We start from the raw sequence: 15460 nt of genomic DNA on the forward strand, positions 1-15460 counted from the left end.
GAGATAGCAAATAGACAGGTGAAGGCCACAGCAATAAAAAATATTGCCATAGCTATAACCAGTGCACTGTTCCCTTCCTAAACAACAAACAAATCTTGCCAGAGTCAAAAGGCAACAGTTTCGACTGCTTTTTCTGTTTTCTCAACAGGCAGCCTTTCTTCAAGCTTAGTCCCTTCTCTATGAGAAATGGTGAAGGAGGCACTCTTTGTTAGAGCTATAGAGAGTGGCCCAGTGTGGATCAAGCCAATATCCTGCCTTCCCTGGGCTCACAGACAACACTTAGAAATGTCAGAGCTCAGATCACCTCCAACACTTTTTCCTTCATCAAAGAAAGTGTGTCCGAATGCAAATGAGAGCAATGATGTCATATGCATACCCAGGAATCCACTTTTCGCTCACTCTTATTTTGAATTCACTCCTATTTCAAACTTTTGGTACTTCCTATTACTGATAACAAATGACTTATGACTCACTTCACAACCGATTGATATGTGATGGCACAACTGAAAGTCAAGATTGAGGACAAATGTCTGCAACCATGGGTGGAGGCAGGAATTTGTTTTATGCATCTTAGTATTTCCAATGCCCGGGTAGATGCTCACTGCTGACTTGAATTGGCCCTAGCCTGGGAAGGAGAAACCTCACAGCTCCCTACCCATGAGCTCTGGGGCCATTCCTAATGCAGAGGGGCTAGTTGGGTAGTCATAGCCCTTTTAGGAGCATCACAGTCATGACAGGAGACCAGAAATGGCCTCTACAGGAGATTTCAATGTAGGACAAACCAGCTCCCTTCACACTCTGTGGTAGTGACAGTGTTAAGTGGAGGAGTAAGTGCCCAGCTTCTTTCATGCCTGCCTTTGAAGAGGGTGGCCTCTTGCCAGCAAGAAGTGTCTGAGGTTTGGGCTTGGTGAGAGCTGGATGAAATGAGTGTGCAGGTGGTACTGCCCAGGGAATAAATGTGAAAAGCCAAAGCAAACCTGCAAGCGCACAGCAAGGAGGTGCATTCTGAGCTGTGTTCCTAATGACATTCAAAATCACATGCTTCTATCTGGGTCATGTGGGTGGATCTGTAACCCAGGGCATCCACAGATACCAGGGCCAAAGCTGGCATGGCTGTTCCCCGCCAGGCTGGGAAGGCCTTGCCAGAGCAGCAGCCCCAGCCACACGCCCTTGTGTTGGAGCAGTCTGGAGGCTGCCAGTCTGTGGGGCTGGCTGAGAGCACCAGCATGTGGGGAATCTTCTAGATAATTTGTCACAAATGTGCTAATGGCTCTGGGGGCCAAGAGGAAAGGGGTGATGCAGCATGTTTGGAGACTGGAATGTGTAAATGAGTTGCTCTGTGAATTATTTGATATTTTCTTCCTGCAGTTTAGAAGAAAACTAGGTCTGATGGGCTTGGCCAAGGTTTATGAGGCAAAGCAGGGCTTCTGAGGTGAAGCTGCATGGCTGTTTGAGCCTGAGGCGTGGCAGTATTGCTGCCATAGTCTGTCAACCTCTCTGGTGATTCCAGGCCAGCTTGGTACCAGGTGTAAAGTTACCCAGGTCAGAAAATGCAGAGGCTTCATTCCTTTCTTGAAAAAAGGGAATTGTAGGTAGCAAGTGGGAAAAGAGAGAAACCAGAGGAACCAAACATTTGAGGGCATAAGGGAAAGGCCGTCAGAGCGGAAGTCCAGAGGTTTGTGTTGACAGTCTTGCTGTCACCCGCTGCGTGGGAGGAGTCAACTGCAGCTTAGGGGTGGGTTAAGCCAAGCCGAGGTATCAGCCCCAGCTCTGCCACTTCCTCCCCATGGAACTGAAGTTGTTAGCCCCTTAGTCTTCAGTTTCCTCGCTGTATAAGGGGAAAATGATGACTTCCTCCCTGAGTTCTGGTCAGGATGAAGGGAGGTGAGTGTGCAGGGCTTGCCACTGTGCCTGGTGTTTGGTGTTGTTTCTTGGTCACCATGGTCATTGTTACCCAGTGTGACTCTTCTCATTACCATGGCTGCATCACACACAGCACAAATTTAGTGGCAGAAAGACCCCAACTATTTTTTATCATGCTCATAGATTCCGCAGGTCAGAAATTCAGAAATGGCACAGCAAAGAAGACTTGTCACTGCTCCATGATATCTGGGGCATCATCTGGGAGGGGTAAAGATCCAGGGTATCTTGACTGTTGGAACCTGGAATCACCTCAAAGCTCATTCACTCACATGTCTTGAGCCTGATCTGGGAGGGACTTGACGGTTAGGACTGCCAGCCAGAGGGCCTACACGTGGCCTCTCTGTGTGACTTCCCCCACAGCATGGTGATCTCAGGGTAGTTAGACTTCTAACACAGTGCCTGGTTTCTCCCAGAGCAACTGTCCCAAGAGAACCAGGCAGAAGCAGAATCACCTTTTCTGACCCAGCCTCAGAAAGTTGTGGCATTCTGTTGGTTATAAGTGAGTCTCTAAGGTCAGCTGTCTGTATTCGAAGAGAAGGCAGCTCTGGATGGGAAGACTGTTAAAGAATTTTAAAACCGTCATAGTGACTACAGAAAATTATAATGCGTTATGCTCACGGAATGTTTACAGTTTCAAAAGCGCATTCACTTGATCCTCACAGTGCCTTTGAGTGGTGAGCAGGACAGGTAGCAAAATCCCGTTTTGCAGATGTGGAAACAGCCTCAGAAAGGCCACGACTTCATTCCCCTGAGCTACAAGATGAAGAGTTTATACAAGATGCCCTCACTGGTGCCTGAAATGTGGTGGTTTTCCACTCCTTGCTGAAGGAGGCAGTCCTGAGCAGTTGGTTTGAGTGAAGGAAGCAGTCTGATCAGAACTTTATTTGCTCTTTGAACAACTTTTGTGACTTCCTGGGCCAAACCGAATTGCTTCCACTTAGCTCACACCTGGATTCTTGAAGGCAGCTAATTTTAGATTCTTTGGTCTGGTGCCAAATATCAAAGGAGAGTTGAAAGAATAATCTTTGCTCAATTGTAGTACAAATTCCTTCAACTGAGACCAATTCTGGTGCCTCATATCAAGATAAGGAAACCCCCATTTATCACATATCTTTAAGATGAAACATTTCAACCAAAGCAGGAAAAGAAAAAAAAATCAAGATAATCTTTAAGCAAATTACTCACTGAGCAAATACCAAGAACGCAGATTTTTCAGAGTATAAAATTACTAAATTTGTGCAGGTGCAATTTGCTTTATGTAATACTTGTGTTCCTGATTTGGTGAGTGGAAATTAAACATTTATACTTTAAGTCTATTTTAAATTGACTTGAGAGTAATATGAGAATGGGGAATTTCCTAGTAAAGGCTCCTGTGCAAATTTACTTCCTAGTTTCAGTTTTGTTAATTTGGGTTTCTAGAGATTGGATTTTCTTTTTCTTCTTTCTTTCTTTTTTGTTTTTTTGACGGAGTCTTGCTCTGTCGCCCAGGCTGGAGTACAGTGGCGTGATCTCAGCTCACTGCAAGCTCCACCTCCCGGGTTCATGCCATTCTCCTGCCTCAGCCTCCCAAGTAGCTGGGACTCCAGGCTCCCGTCAACACGCCCAGCTAATTTTTTGTACTTTTAGAAACCCCGTCTCTACTAAAGCCAGGATAGTCTTGATCTCCTGACTTCATGATCCACCCGCCTTGGCCTCCCAAAGTGCTGGGATTACAGGCATGAGTCACCTCGCCCGGCCCATGATTTATATTTTGAAAAGTGCTGTGAGGGAAGGGTAATAGGAAGGAGAACCATGAAGAAACATTAACCAAAACTTAAACCCAAGTGTTGTTCATTAGTGGCTCTGGAAGCCATTGTGAGAGATTAATATGCAATTACCACACACGCACATGCGCGCACACACACACATACACCCACACATACCATTATTTCTTTTGTTGAAGGATACAGTAACATTTCTTTGAGACCTATACAATGCCCTGTAGTTATTGCAGATCATCTTGTAATTCTAAACCTAATGATAATTTAGTTTTTAAAACTAAACTGGCACATTATGGTGGTGAGGCTACTTGAGGACCCAGTCAAATGTTGATTCAGCACCTTTGTTGTCTTCAGCATTGTGTTGGGCATTGTGGGAGTTAAAAGAAGCATAGGACACAGTCCCTATTCCCATGTACCCCAATCTAGCTGGAGGGCTGAGACATACACACAGTTCACAGTGAACAAGCCAGGTTTGTATACAACATTATGTAAAGCAAGAATAGAGTTCCAGGCCATGCGACACTATGGAAAAATATATAGGTCAGTATTTGAAGTACTGTTAATTGTGCAGACAATAAGAATATATAGGTCAGTATTTGAGGTGTTTTTAATTGTGCAGATAGTAAGGACAAAAGAAGATTGGTGCAGTGAGAAATAATATTGAGAAGGATGGTGACCAAAGGGGCTACTTCCCTTTAATGAAGAGTCAGAAGTTAAAAATCACAAGATCATTGAATATGGCCAACCGAAGTCCAGTCTGGAATGGCATTAATAATCAAAGTATCTGATCCAAGGGATGGAGTCAGGCACAGTGCTAAGGGCTTTGAGATGGAAATACATCTTGGGGATGGGTAAATGACAGAGTTGGAGATCAAGTTAGGTGAAGGAAAGGATATGGCAATTAAGATGCAACTCTTTGTGAGTGGAGAGTAAAGAGGGAGGTGGGTGCTGGTCAGTGGGGTATGGGGGAGCTGGCCACTGAAATGGAATTCAGAAGACAGTGCAAAAGCCCAGGCAAGCAAGCTAGCCCCAAAAGTGGGCATTCAGCTGGCTCTGCCCTCCAAGATGAGCAATGGCTATCTGTCTATGCTCAATCCGAGCACCTAACTCAGTACCTAATATTGAGTGGGTATTCAATAAAGAAGTGTTGAATAAATAAATGAAAGAATTAGGAAATGAGGAAGAAAAGGAGGCACCTAGGGCTCTGTTTACTCTAGGGATGTTGTTTCCAGGGCTCAGGGAAGCAGACATTTCTACTCACTAAAGGTGAGGCCCTTCCAATGAACCACCAGGGTTGGTTCTCAGTCAGGACCAGAGGCACTTGCTGGGTCATTACTGCTGGCAGATGGGTAAGGTTGGAGCAGGCAGGACTCTCCAGAATTATGGTAAACAAAAGCCTAGAGGTTTTCATCAGCATGGCATGTACAGGAAACACAAGCAGTTGAGTATGGCTGGAGCGTAGCGCACTGGGGGAAATGGCAGGAGATGGAACCTGAGTGTCATGCTAAAGGGTTCAGATTTTATCCTCAAAGCAATAGAGAGGTGCTGAAAGATTTTAAACAGCAAAGTAACAAGGTCCAATTTACATTCAGGAAAGACAGTTCTGGTAGCAGCTCAAATTAGATGGAATGGGAGAGATGAGAGGCAGGGAAACTCACTAGGAGGCTATTTTGATAGGGCAGGTGAGCACTAATGAGACCCTAAACTGACAAAGTGGTGCTGGGACACAGAGGAGAGGACAAAATCAAGAGATAGGTTCAAGGTTCGTTTAATCTCACTGGGTGAAGATGATGCAAATAGGATGTGATGCTGTTACTCAAGATTGGAAGTATAAGAGAAGGATCCCTGTGGAAAGTAGCGGGTAGCCCCTATACTGTCTGCAACAATGCTGGGCACAGACACCACAGCTTGTGCTATTGGACACTGAACACTACTTCTAGAACCTGGATATAGCAGCATCAATCCTCACCTGAATGGAGCCTGCCAGTGCACGCCTTTTGAGCCTGGTTTCCCATTCAAAGGTGGCTTTCAGGTGCATCTGGTTGCCAGAGCCAAGATTGAATGTGTGCACCCTAGCTGCAAGGGAAGCAGGAACCAGTATCCAGACTACCTCTCCTTCCCACCTAAACTGTTAAGGTGGAGACTTCAAAGAAGAAACCTGTTTAGAGGGGCTGGTCAGGCATAAAGAATGATAAATGTCCATTAGAAATACGAAGAATGAAGAAAACAAAGAAAACCAAGACCAGAGCCCTGAGGAAAGCCAATATTTAAGGGACAGAGGAGAAAGAGTCGGTGAAGGAAACGGAGAAGGAAGAAACAAGATAAAAGGAGATTGAGAAGAGTAGGAGTGTTGCAGAAGCCTTGAGAAGAGAGGGCTTTGAGCAGGACCCAGCAGCCATTGGATTTGACAGTTAGGAGGTAGCCACTCACCTGTGGGAGAGCACTTTCAGGGGCAAGTGGGGGTAAAAGCCGGACTTCAGGGATCTCAGGAGTGTGGGAGTTGTGTTAGTGAAGACAGAGTGTGGATCACCTTTAAAAGTTTGACTGCAAAGGGAAAAACAAAGAGAAAGTCGAAACTAAGGAGTGGCATAGAATGGTAGGGTGTGGAGTTGGGTTTTTGAGCCTGGGGCGCCTTGACTACATTTATAGGTGTACGTGCTGGGCAAACCTTGTGTTCTGTGAGGATGCCCACAGGCTGTGGGGAGAACAAATTTAGTAATGGCCTCTCCCTTTCTGCTGCTCTGAAAAAGTTGCTCTGTTCCACAAAAGTTATTAGTGTTCTTTTTAAGACTAAACTACCCATGAGGCTCTCTTTCTTTAAGGATTAAGAACATAGAAAGTCTCAACTTTACATCTAGTGTTTGCAAATGTTTACTTCAAGAGGCATTCTGAAAGGCTGGAGGGAGGAGTGGGGGATGGCGGGGAGGCTTGAATTGAGCACAGCCTTGTAACATTTTAGCCCATTGCATCTCTTTCCAGCTCCTGGACAGGACTGGCACCCAGCCCATATTCCTTTGGACCTGGGCTGGTGGCTGCTGCTGCCACTCCCTTTTGTGCCTGTCCCAGAAGACTTGGCAAGTTAGATGCTCTTGACATCTTCCTACCCACATGCTTGCAAATCCCTGAGCTGATCCACAGCCAGCTGTCTTTTACCTAGTAGAGCACAAGGAAAGCATTAGGCTTCTGTTCAATTTTTCATCCAAGTTGCAACCTTCTATCATCCTAAGACCACTGTCTCACCTTTAGTTTCACACAAATACTACGTTTAAGTGAATAAAAGCTTCTATCTTCTGAAGAATTCTAAGCACTTTCACTTATCACACTCCCCCAGAAACATGCCCAGAGCAAAATATTTTTGGTTTTGTTTGTAATTTTTAAAAATAGAGATGGGGTCTTACTATGTTGTCCAGGCTGGCCTTGAACTCCTGGTCTCAAGTGATCCTCCCACCTCGGCCTCCCAAAGTGCTGGAATTACAGGTGTAAGCCATCAAGCCCAGCCATAAAATTTGTTAAAAGCCTTACTTTCCAGATGGGGAACTAATGAACAAGTAGATAGGGTTGTCTGCCTGCTGCCCCTGCCTCCCCGCCCCACACCTGGTTGTGAACTCCTGGAAGAGACAAGATGAGAATCCAGGACACTTTCTTCTGCATATCAAGTAGCAAGAGACAAGAGGCTATGGAATGTTTGATTGTGCTGGTGATAGAGGGGATTGATTGAGGAGAAGAAAGATGGTAGAGGGTAGGAGAAAGATAAAAGCATCTTGATCTCCCGCCTTTAATTTGCATAAAACATTTCAGCTCAAGAAGCTAACATTTGGTAATTTCTGAATAATCACAAGGGCCTATGACAAAGCAATTCTGGAAACAACTGAGCCATGGGCCCCTCTGCTCTTCTCACAAATGCTGTTGATAAAGGCTGTGTTCATTTGCTGAACGGTGAACTCATCTCTCTTCAAAGCACCTAACTCCTTGGAGGTGGGCAGAGGCTGAATCCAACTGCCAACTCCCATCTGCACAGCCAAGCTGGCAGCATCACTCCTTTCCCTCCACTCCCAGTCACATGACCAAACCAGCAGGTTCTTGGAGCATCTGCTTCTGCCCCACATGGAGGGCTCCACCCGGGAGACTTTCTGTCACTGACTCTTTGAAAGAGTCTGTTTGTCTGTGGGAAAGAGAGTTGCTGTCACCCATAAGACTTCTGACCCCAGCCATCCAACAAGAGTGTACCTGCTGGGTAGGGCAGACATGTGCTTGCCTGATTTCTAACTAGGGTTCCCTGGAGATAATTAAGTAAAAAAGAAATGCCTTTGGGTTTTGGCCCAGCTCAAAGTAAAATTAGAGAAGGCCTGGAAGGGGAAAGAGAAACTGCAGTTTGGGCAAATCTCTTTCATTTGTAGTTTCTTTCTTCTCTCAGACACCATGGCAGCTTTCTTCCTAAGGGGATTTCCTTGTGGGGAAGACATGAAACCCACTGCATTTGGCTGAGCATCCTGTTTAATGAAAGCAATAAAGCATGTCAGTGAGGGAGGTCTAGAGAACTGAGCCAAGGAAGGCGGGACAGGGGTTTCTGCTGGCCTCAGGCTTGGTCCCCTTTATGATCAACAGTACAGTGGGAAAGACAAAGGTTTCATGGGATGTGCCTGAGAGAGCCCAGAGGGAAGCTCAGGGATGCTTCTAGCTTTCAAACCCAGCTTACCTCTGCCTTGAGCAGGGGTCTAGCTCCTGTGTGTGCAGAAGGGCCAGCCTCTTCATCATACAATACAGATTGGTGGCCTGAGATCCAAGGAAGGTCCTAGATTCTCTCTTGTACTCATTTGTTGCTAATGTAAAGTGCTTCTATTGGAGAAGCACTTTACATTAGCAACATGGTCTTCTCAATATGACTACCTCTAAAGTAGGCTCATTTTATGGGTATTTACCCCTGTTGTAATGTATCCTCAGGAGGAAGACAGGGACTGATCAGGACAGCTTGCCAACTACATACTTTACCTGGGCCTAACCCTGCAATCAAGCACTGTTGGGAATAAATGATTTTGCCACTAAATTCTAATGTGACTAAGACTGTCATCATGCTCTGAGCTTTAGCTTTCCAATCTGTAAAGTGAGGATAATAATGCTTACCTAACGGGGCCATTGCCAGGGTGAAGGGAGATTGCAGATATGAATGCCCTGGGTAACTGTAATGTACAGTGTGCGTGGTGGGGGCGATTCTTGCATACAGCCTGCTGACTCCCAGGCCTCAGGCTAATCAGGCCTGGCTAAGTTACAGCCATAGGTCTTCCCTGCACTTTCTGTCCCCTCCCACTACACATCCCCATGCCCTTCCCCAGCATCCTTTTATGTGACATCGTGATATCATACTGTTGGCACCATTAAGCCTTAACCTTTCTTTTTAAGAAACAAACAACAGTAATGTGGACTGAGAGATGACAGGCACACAGACCAATCTATGATCTTTATACAAAGAGACATATTAAATAAATACCTATTTACATTATAGACAAATAATGTAGTCAGTGTACTTAGGAGTAGCTGGGTAAGAATGGGCTTGTCTGTACTTCCTGGCTGATTGAGTGCTCTCCGCAAAGTCCCTACAACATTTTCCAAACAGAGTTAACCTGGGAAAACAGCATGTGCTTAGATCCAAATTAGACAAGTGTCTCAAGGAAAAATCATATCAGTACTTTCTCCCTTAAGATTCATGTTTTAACAGTGTACAGGGAATATTTGGTAAGTTTAAATGAATTTATTTTTTATGAACTGCCCAATGCAGAGGCTGTATGCTCCTGAGCAGTGGAAACTAAGCTAGAATATGTGAGATTTATGGAGCAGTTGGGGTTGTTTATAGGACCCTTAAGCTCTGCCTGTATTACTAGCCTCCTGATCTGGAAGGGTCACCTCCAGATCTGTCTTTTTCCTGGACTCAATTTTTCTCTCTTGCATGATGATAAAACTTTGAGAAAGTGCAATTAATTAATTTATAGTCTATTTCTCATTCCCTATTAGATGAAATGTTTTAAGAAAAAATACACAGCATAATTTTTTTAAATGCACCTGGCACCTGTGTTAAAAACAGGTCTTCTATTACCCAACCCAGTAATCTCTCAACTGTATTCACTTTAGCACCATATCAACATTTTTTTCTGATACCAAAAACTGATTAAATAATTTGTATTAACCTATATAAAGAATTTGATTGCTTATGATTCAATACATATGATTTAATAAAATAGATTGCATTTTTAAAAATAAAGAATGATTTGAAAAAAGGCTTATGGAGTTAAGCAGAATATTCATTTTCTTTTCAATTCTACTCAGTATGAAAGAGGTGGCATTTCAACACATGTCCTTTCTTCGGTTCCCTTCTTTGTGTGATGGCATTTTGGCAAGAGGATTTCTTTTCTGTGTGGTACCATTTCTGAAATAATTATATGTGGGTTTGTTGTTTGTTGTTTTTGAAATAGTAGATTTACAAAAAAAGATCCCTGTTTCAATTTGTAAAATAATCTACTTCAGCAGAAACCTAGGAAGGTCTTGTCAGTGGTTTTAAACACAACAGATTTTTAGTACCAGCAATTTTATTCCCAGACTAATTCAGCGTGGGAAAGAGTTCACCAAAAATAGACAACAAGGACGAAATCTGTGTAGATAGAAAACGGCTTCTAATGGGTGTAAATCCCATTTTAAGCAGACCCAGGTGTGCAAGCCAATTAGAGAAAATGGAACCTGGCAAATGGAGAGAACATTTCCAAGGTCCCCTGGGAGTGGCAGGTTTTAATCACAGCCTGTGTGAGGAACACTTAACTGAGATTTGGGAGATTATTAGAAACTATTAGCACCTTGTCAACTTAGGAGTCAGTAAGCCTCTTGCTTTAAACTTTGAACTGTAGTTTTCCACTTTCTTTCTAAGACTATAAAGACACAGTTTTAGTGGTTATATGGAACAACTCTGCTTGCTGAATTCTCCCTCCAGAGAGCTCTTTGGATTATAGCAGGAGGCATAATCCAGCAAGCATAATGTCCCTCACCTTATTTCTCCTGCTCCTAAGTCTTCTGATTAGCAAATTGCTCTGCAAAAGAGACGTCTTCACTCTGATACCCTGCACCACCCACCTCCCCTTCTCCAGTGCCCTGGATAAATTCAAAGGGACATTTTAGGAGTGAGGAGCGCTGGTTTGAGATGCCAGACCCAGACAACTCTCCATTCTCCTGTCTACACGGAAGCACCGTGTGGTGGAGGCAGGTACATGGGCTCTGATTTAAATTAAGACTCCATCACTCACCATCTGGGTTAGATGGACAAATAATTTAACCTCTTTGGAGCTACTTTCAAATCTGTCAATATGCATTCCTTACCACATCATTGTGAGGATCAAATTCAAAAAATAAGGACAGGTGTGATGACTCATGCCTGTAATTCCAGCACTGTGGGAGGCCAAGGCGGGTGGAACACCTGAGGTCAGGAGTATGAGACCAGCCTGGCCAACATGATGAAACCCGGTCTCTACTAATAATACAAAAAAATTAGCTGGGCATGGTGGTGCACGCCTGTAATCCCAGCTACTCGAGAGGCTGAGGCAGGAGAATCACTTGAACCCGGGAGGTGGAGGTTGCAGTGAGCCAAGATAGCGCCATTGCGCTCCAGCCTGGGTGACAAGAGCAAAACTCCGTCTCCAATAATAATAATAATAAAATAATAGCTTCCAGTTATTGAGCACTTGCTATGTGCTAAGCATTATTGTAAGTGCTTTATGAATATTAGCTCATTTAATCCTTACAACAACCTTATGAAGTAGTCACTTTCATCATCTTTGTTTTACTGAAAAGACAACCCAGGCACAGAGAGTAACTTCCCCATGGTCAGAGTTAACAAGTGTCACAGTGAGGCATCACAAACAGTCTGACCTGAGTCCATGATCTTCATATTGAACTGTAATGGGTTTGTGGAGATATCAGGCGTTAATAATAATATAGGCCATTATTATTCAGCATGTTTCCCCCAAGTTGCAAGCTAGTATAAAAGTCTGGGCCCTGCTGCCGTTGCTGTCATTGGGATGTTGGGGCCCAACCACCAACCCCTACCATCAACTGATGGTAGTTACAACTTCCTTCCAGTGCCACATTCTCAATTACACTTCTGGTTCCATTGAGCGTATTTCCTGAAGCCACCTAACAGATTTAGGCACTGGTCACTTGATGTCAGCCAAGTAAGGACTCTAGTACAGAGACAGGCAGGCAAAAAGCCAAGCTCTCACCCTGGCCATCTGCAGCTGTTATCAATAAAGCCGGTTGCAGAGGATGTGGAAGTCAGCAGATGCGCTTGCATCTAAGGGCTGAACACAAGGCTGTCTGCTGGAAACACAGCCAGTGCTTTTGGGTAATTCCTAACTTCCTATTAGAAATAAACAAAAAGCCCGCCCTACTGAATTTCCCACTTGGCTTCTCTGCTTGGCAGCCAGTCCCTATTGCCTATCACCTAAGATAGCAAAGATATTAGGCCGGGCTGCTGGACTAGAACAAAAAGGATGGGAAAGGCCGCCTCTTCCCTGACCTCTGCTCCACTGAGCGACTGATCCTGTGGGAATCTAGATGCATCAGGGTTTTGGGGGCTGGAAGGGGCAGGGGCCAGCATGTGGGGTGAGGGGAGGACTGAGCAGAAGACAAAAGAAGGAAAGAATGTTGAGTGAGCAGAGCGGACAAGCTCAAGGACCCCTTCCTGTTAGTGGCCTCCCTGCATCTTGCTGGAAGTTCAGACCCACCCAGGGCCCACTGAGCAAGTCTGTCTTTGGGTGAGGACAAACCCTGACAGGCTAATGGGACAGGGGTTGCAGGGAGATTCTGGCTGAGGATCTAGAGAGTGATCTCTGTGCAATTAAAAGTGGATGGCCCAGCTTGTGGCTGAGGTTGGGAGCCTCTCCCTCCACAGCATGCCCCTTTGACGTTGTGCTGTTAACGCCTCTGTCTGTGGGAAAGAACATCTCGATTGACATGCTGAGTTTCCTAGGTCTGGATGCCACACACACCTAGCCATTGTTGTCGGCATTTGGTGTCACCATGGGCAGATTCCTAGGTGACAAGATACCTGCTTGAATTGACTTTTCTCCCCAGATGAAAATGCCTTCTTGTTGTGATTTTGTGCCACCACGTATCAAATTTCGGCTGGTATTTCGGAAACTCTTTTCTTTTTCTTTCTTTCTTTCTTTTTTTTCTTTTTCTTTTTTTTTTTTTTTTTGAGACACAATTTCACTATGTCACTCAGGCTGGAGTGTAGTGGCATGATCTTGGCTCATTGCACCCTCTGCCTCCCAGGTTCAAGCAGTTCTCCTGCCTCAGCCTCCCGAGTAGCTGCGATTACAGGCATGGGCCATGATGCCCGGCTAATTTTTTATACTTTTTGTAGAGATGGGATTTCACCATGTTGGCCAGGCTAGTCTCGAACTCCTGACCTCAGGTCAGGCTCGGCTCCCAAAGTGCCCGGATTACAGGCATGAGCCACTGTGCCTGGCCAACTCTTTTCTTCTTCCATGTACCGTACTTGCTTTTTAGGCATATTCCATCCTCTTAGGGCAGGGCCGAGTACATAATTTTTAGGTCCCAGTTAACAATGAACATGCAGGGAGGGCCTCATTCTAAAGTTATGAAGAATTGCAAGATGGCAATCACAGAACATTAAACCTGCTGTGGGATCCTTCCAGCTTAGGGCCCTGCATGCGTTCTAAGAGGCTACATTTCTATAGGCAAGGTTAACTGGGTCAAAGATGACAGTATACATTTTTGGTCATTTTTAAATTTTAGAATATTTTAATACTGTATTAAAAGATTAAAACATAAAGATTTTAATCAGTCATTACTAGTTCTTTTTTAAATATAGAGGTCCTTATATCTGGGAGATATGGACATCTAGGCACCCCTTCTAGTAACATTTAACTGATTCTAGTCACTACTCAACATAACCGTAATTTTCTCCCATCCTTGAGCAGCACTGCATTTCCCATCTCACAGGCTCCTCTGTGGCTCTAAAATGTCTCCTCTTAACTGGAGCAGGGGACATCTAAGGATGTGGTAGCTGTCATGTAACCATGCCACCCAGAGAGGACCATTTCCCCGGGGAAGGGAAGTTTATTTCCCAGTTGTACAGCTTGAAACCCAGCAGAACCTGGGAGATTAACACCTACAGCACAGAAGAAGAAAACCGTTCAGTATTGTCCAGCAAGTCGAGGTGCGAATTCCAGGAGATTAGAGGCAGTGCCAGGTGCCTTTCCACCAGTTGTGTGGGTGGGGTCAGGAAAACATATCCTCAGAGGACTGAGGTCAATCAAAGCTCTGCCCCTCTGCTCTTCCCATGGTTCCTCTTCTCTGGCCCTGGCTCTCAGGTTATCCTTTGTTCACCTGAAGGGTCCTAACTAAAGTTGCCACATTCAGCTAATAATAAATACAAAGTTCAAATTTAACTGGATAGACTGTATCTGGCACCCCCAGTCCTAACCCTGGCACCCCCCACGCCACCCTGTCTTGGCTGACTCAGGACTGGCTTCTTCATGACTGTAACTGCTCCCAGACCAATGCTCTCCCCACCAGCATCTCCCACCAGGCTTCCTCAGACTTAGCTGCTGATCTGCCCTGCCCTGCCCTGACCAGTCCTCTGATGGGGACTTCACAGACAAGCTGTTAACCACCATGGAAGATGCCAGTGCCAGGTGGAGACTCATCCCTGACCTGTGGTCGGCTCTGCTGGGACCTCTGTGCATTCCTTCCCAGTGCAGCTCATCCTTGGCACTGAGACCTGTGGTGGGGTAGGGCGGAGCACAGGCTTAGCTCCAACACCGGCCTACAGGGTAGGCTCAGAGTACATTGAAGTGGTGACTGTGGCTTAGGAATGCTTGTTAGACAAATTATTCTCCTCAATTTCATTTCATTTTAAATTTCCCTTTTTGGAAATGAGCAGGAAAATATTGAGTGTCAGGAATGTGCACATTGCTTGATGATATGTCACTTAATCCTCGTAACAATACTATGAGGTCAGTAATATTGTCCCTACTTTGAAGATGAGAAAACTAAGGTGCCACCATCTTACTATTGGTAGATTTCAAAGCTTGAATTAAACTCTGGTCTTCTAAATTCAAGGCTGGGTGCCGTGGCTCATGCTTGTAACCCCAGCACTTTGAGAGGCCAAGGCAGGAGGATCGCTTCACATCAGGAGTTCAAGATCAGCCAAGGCAGCAAAGCAAGACCCCGTCTCTAAAAAGTAAAAATAAAAAAATAAGCCTGGCATGATTGTGTTTGCTTGTCTTAGCTACTTGTGAGGTTGAGATGGAAGGATCACATGAGCCCAGGATTTCAAGGTTACAGTGAGCTATGATTGCATTACTGCACTCTAGCCTGGGTGACAGAGCAAGAGCCTATCTTGAAAAAAATTACCCCAAGCCCATGCTCTATTATTGCATAGTTTCATCATTGGCCACCCAAGCAGAAACTTTTGAATAATTAATTGTTCATACCGCACTCTTTCTCCCATCTGATCCTATGTCCTTATGATTTTGCCACTGAAATGCCTCTTGATACCACTGTATTGGCTTCCTAGGGTTGTTGTAACAAATGACCACAAACTGGGTGGCTTAAAACAACATAAATTTATTCTTACAGTTCAGGAGGCCAAAAGTCCAAAATCAAGATGTCAGCAGGGTTGGTTCCTTCTGGAGACTCCAAGGGGAGAACCGTCCTGTGCCTCTCTCCTTGCTTCCAGTGATTGCAAGCATCCTCGACATTCCTTGGCTTGT

This window comes from Mandrillus leucophaeus, unplaced genomic scaffold, assembly GCF_000951045.1.
Source record: "Mandrillus leucophaeus isolate KB7577 unplaced genomic scaffold, Mleu.le_1.0 Scaffold397, whole genome shotgun sequence".
Lineage (NCBI taxonomy): Eukaryota > Metazoa > Chordata > Mammalia > Primates > Cercopithecidae > Mandrillus > Mandrillus leucophaeus.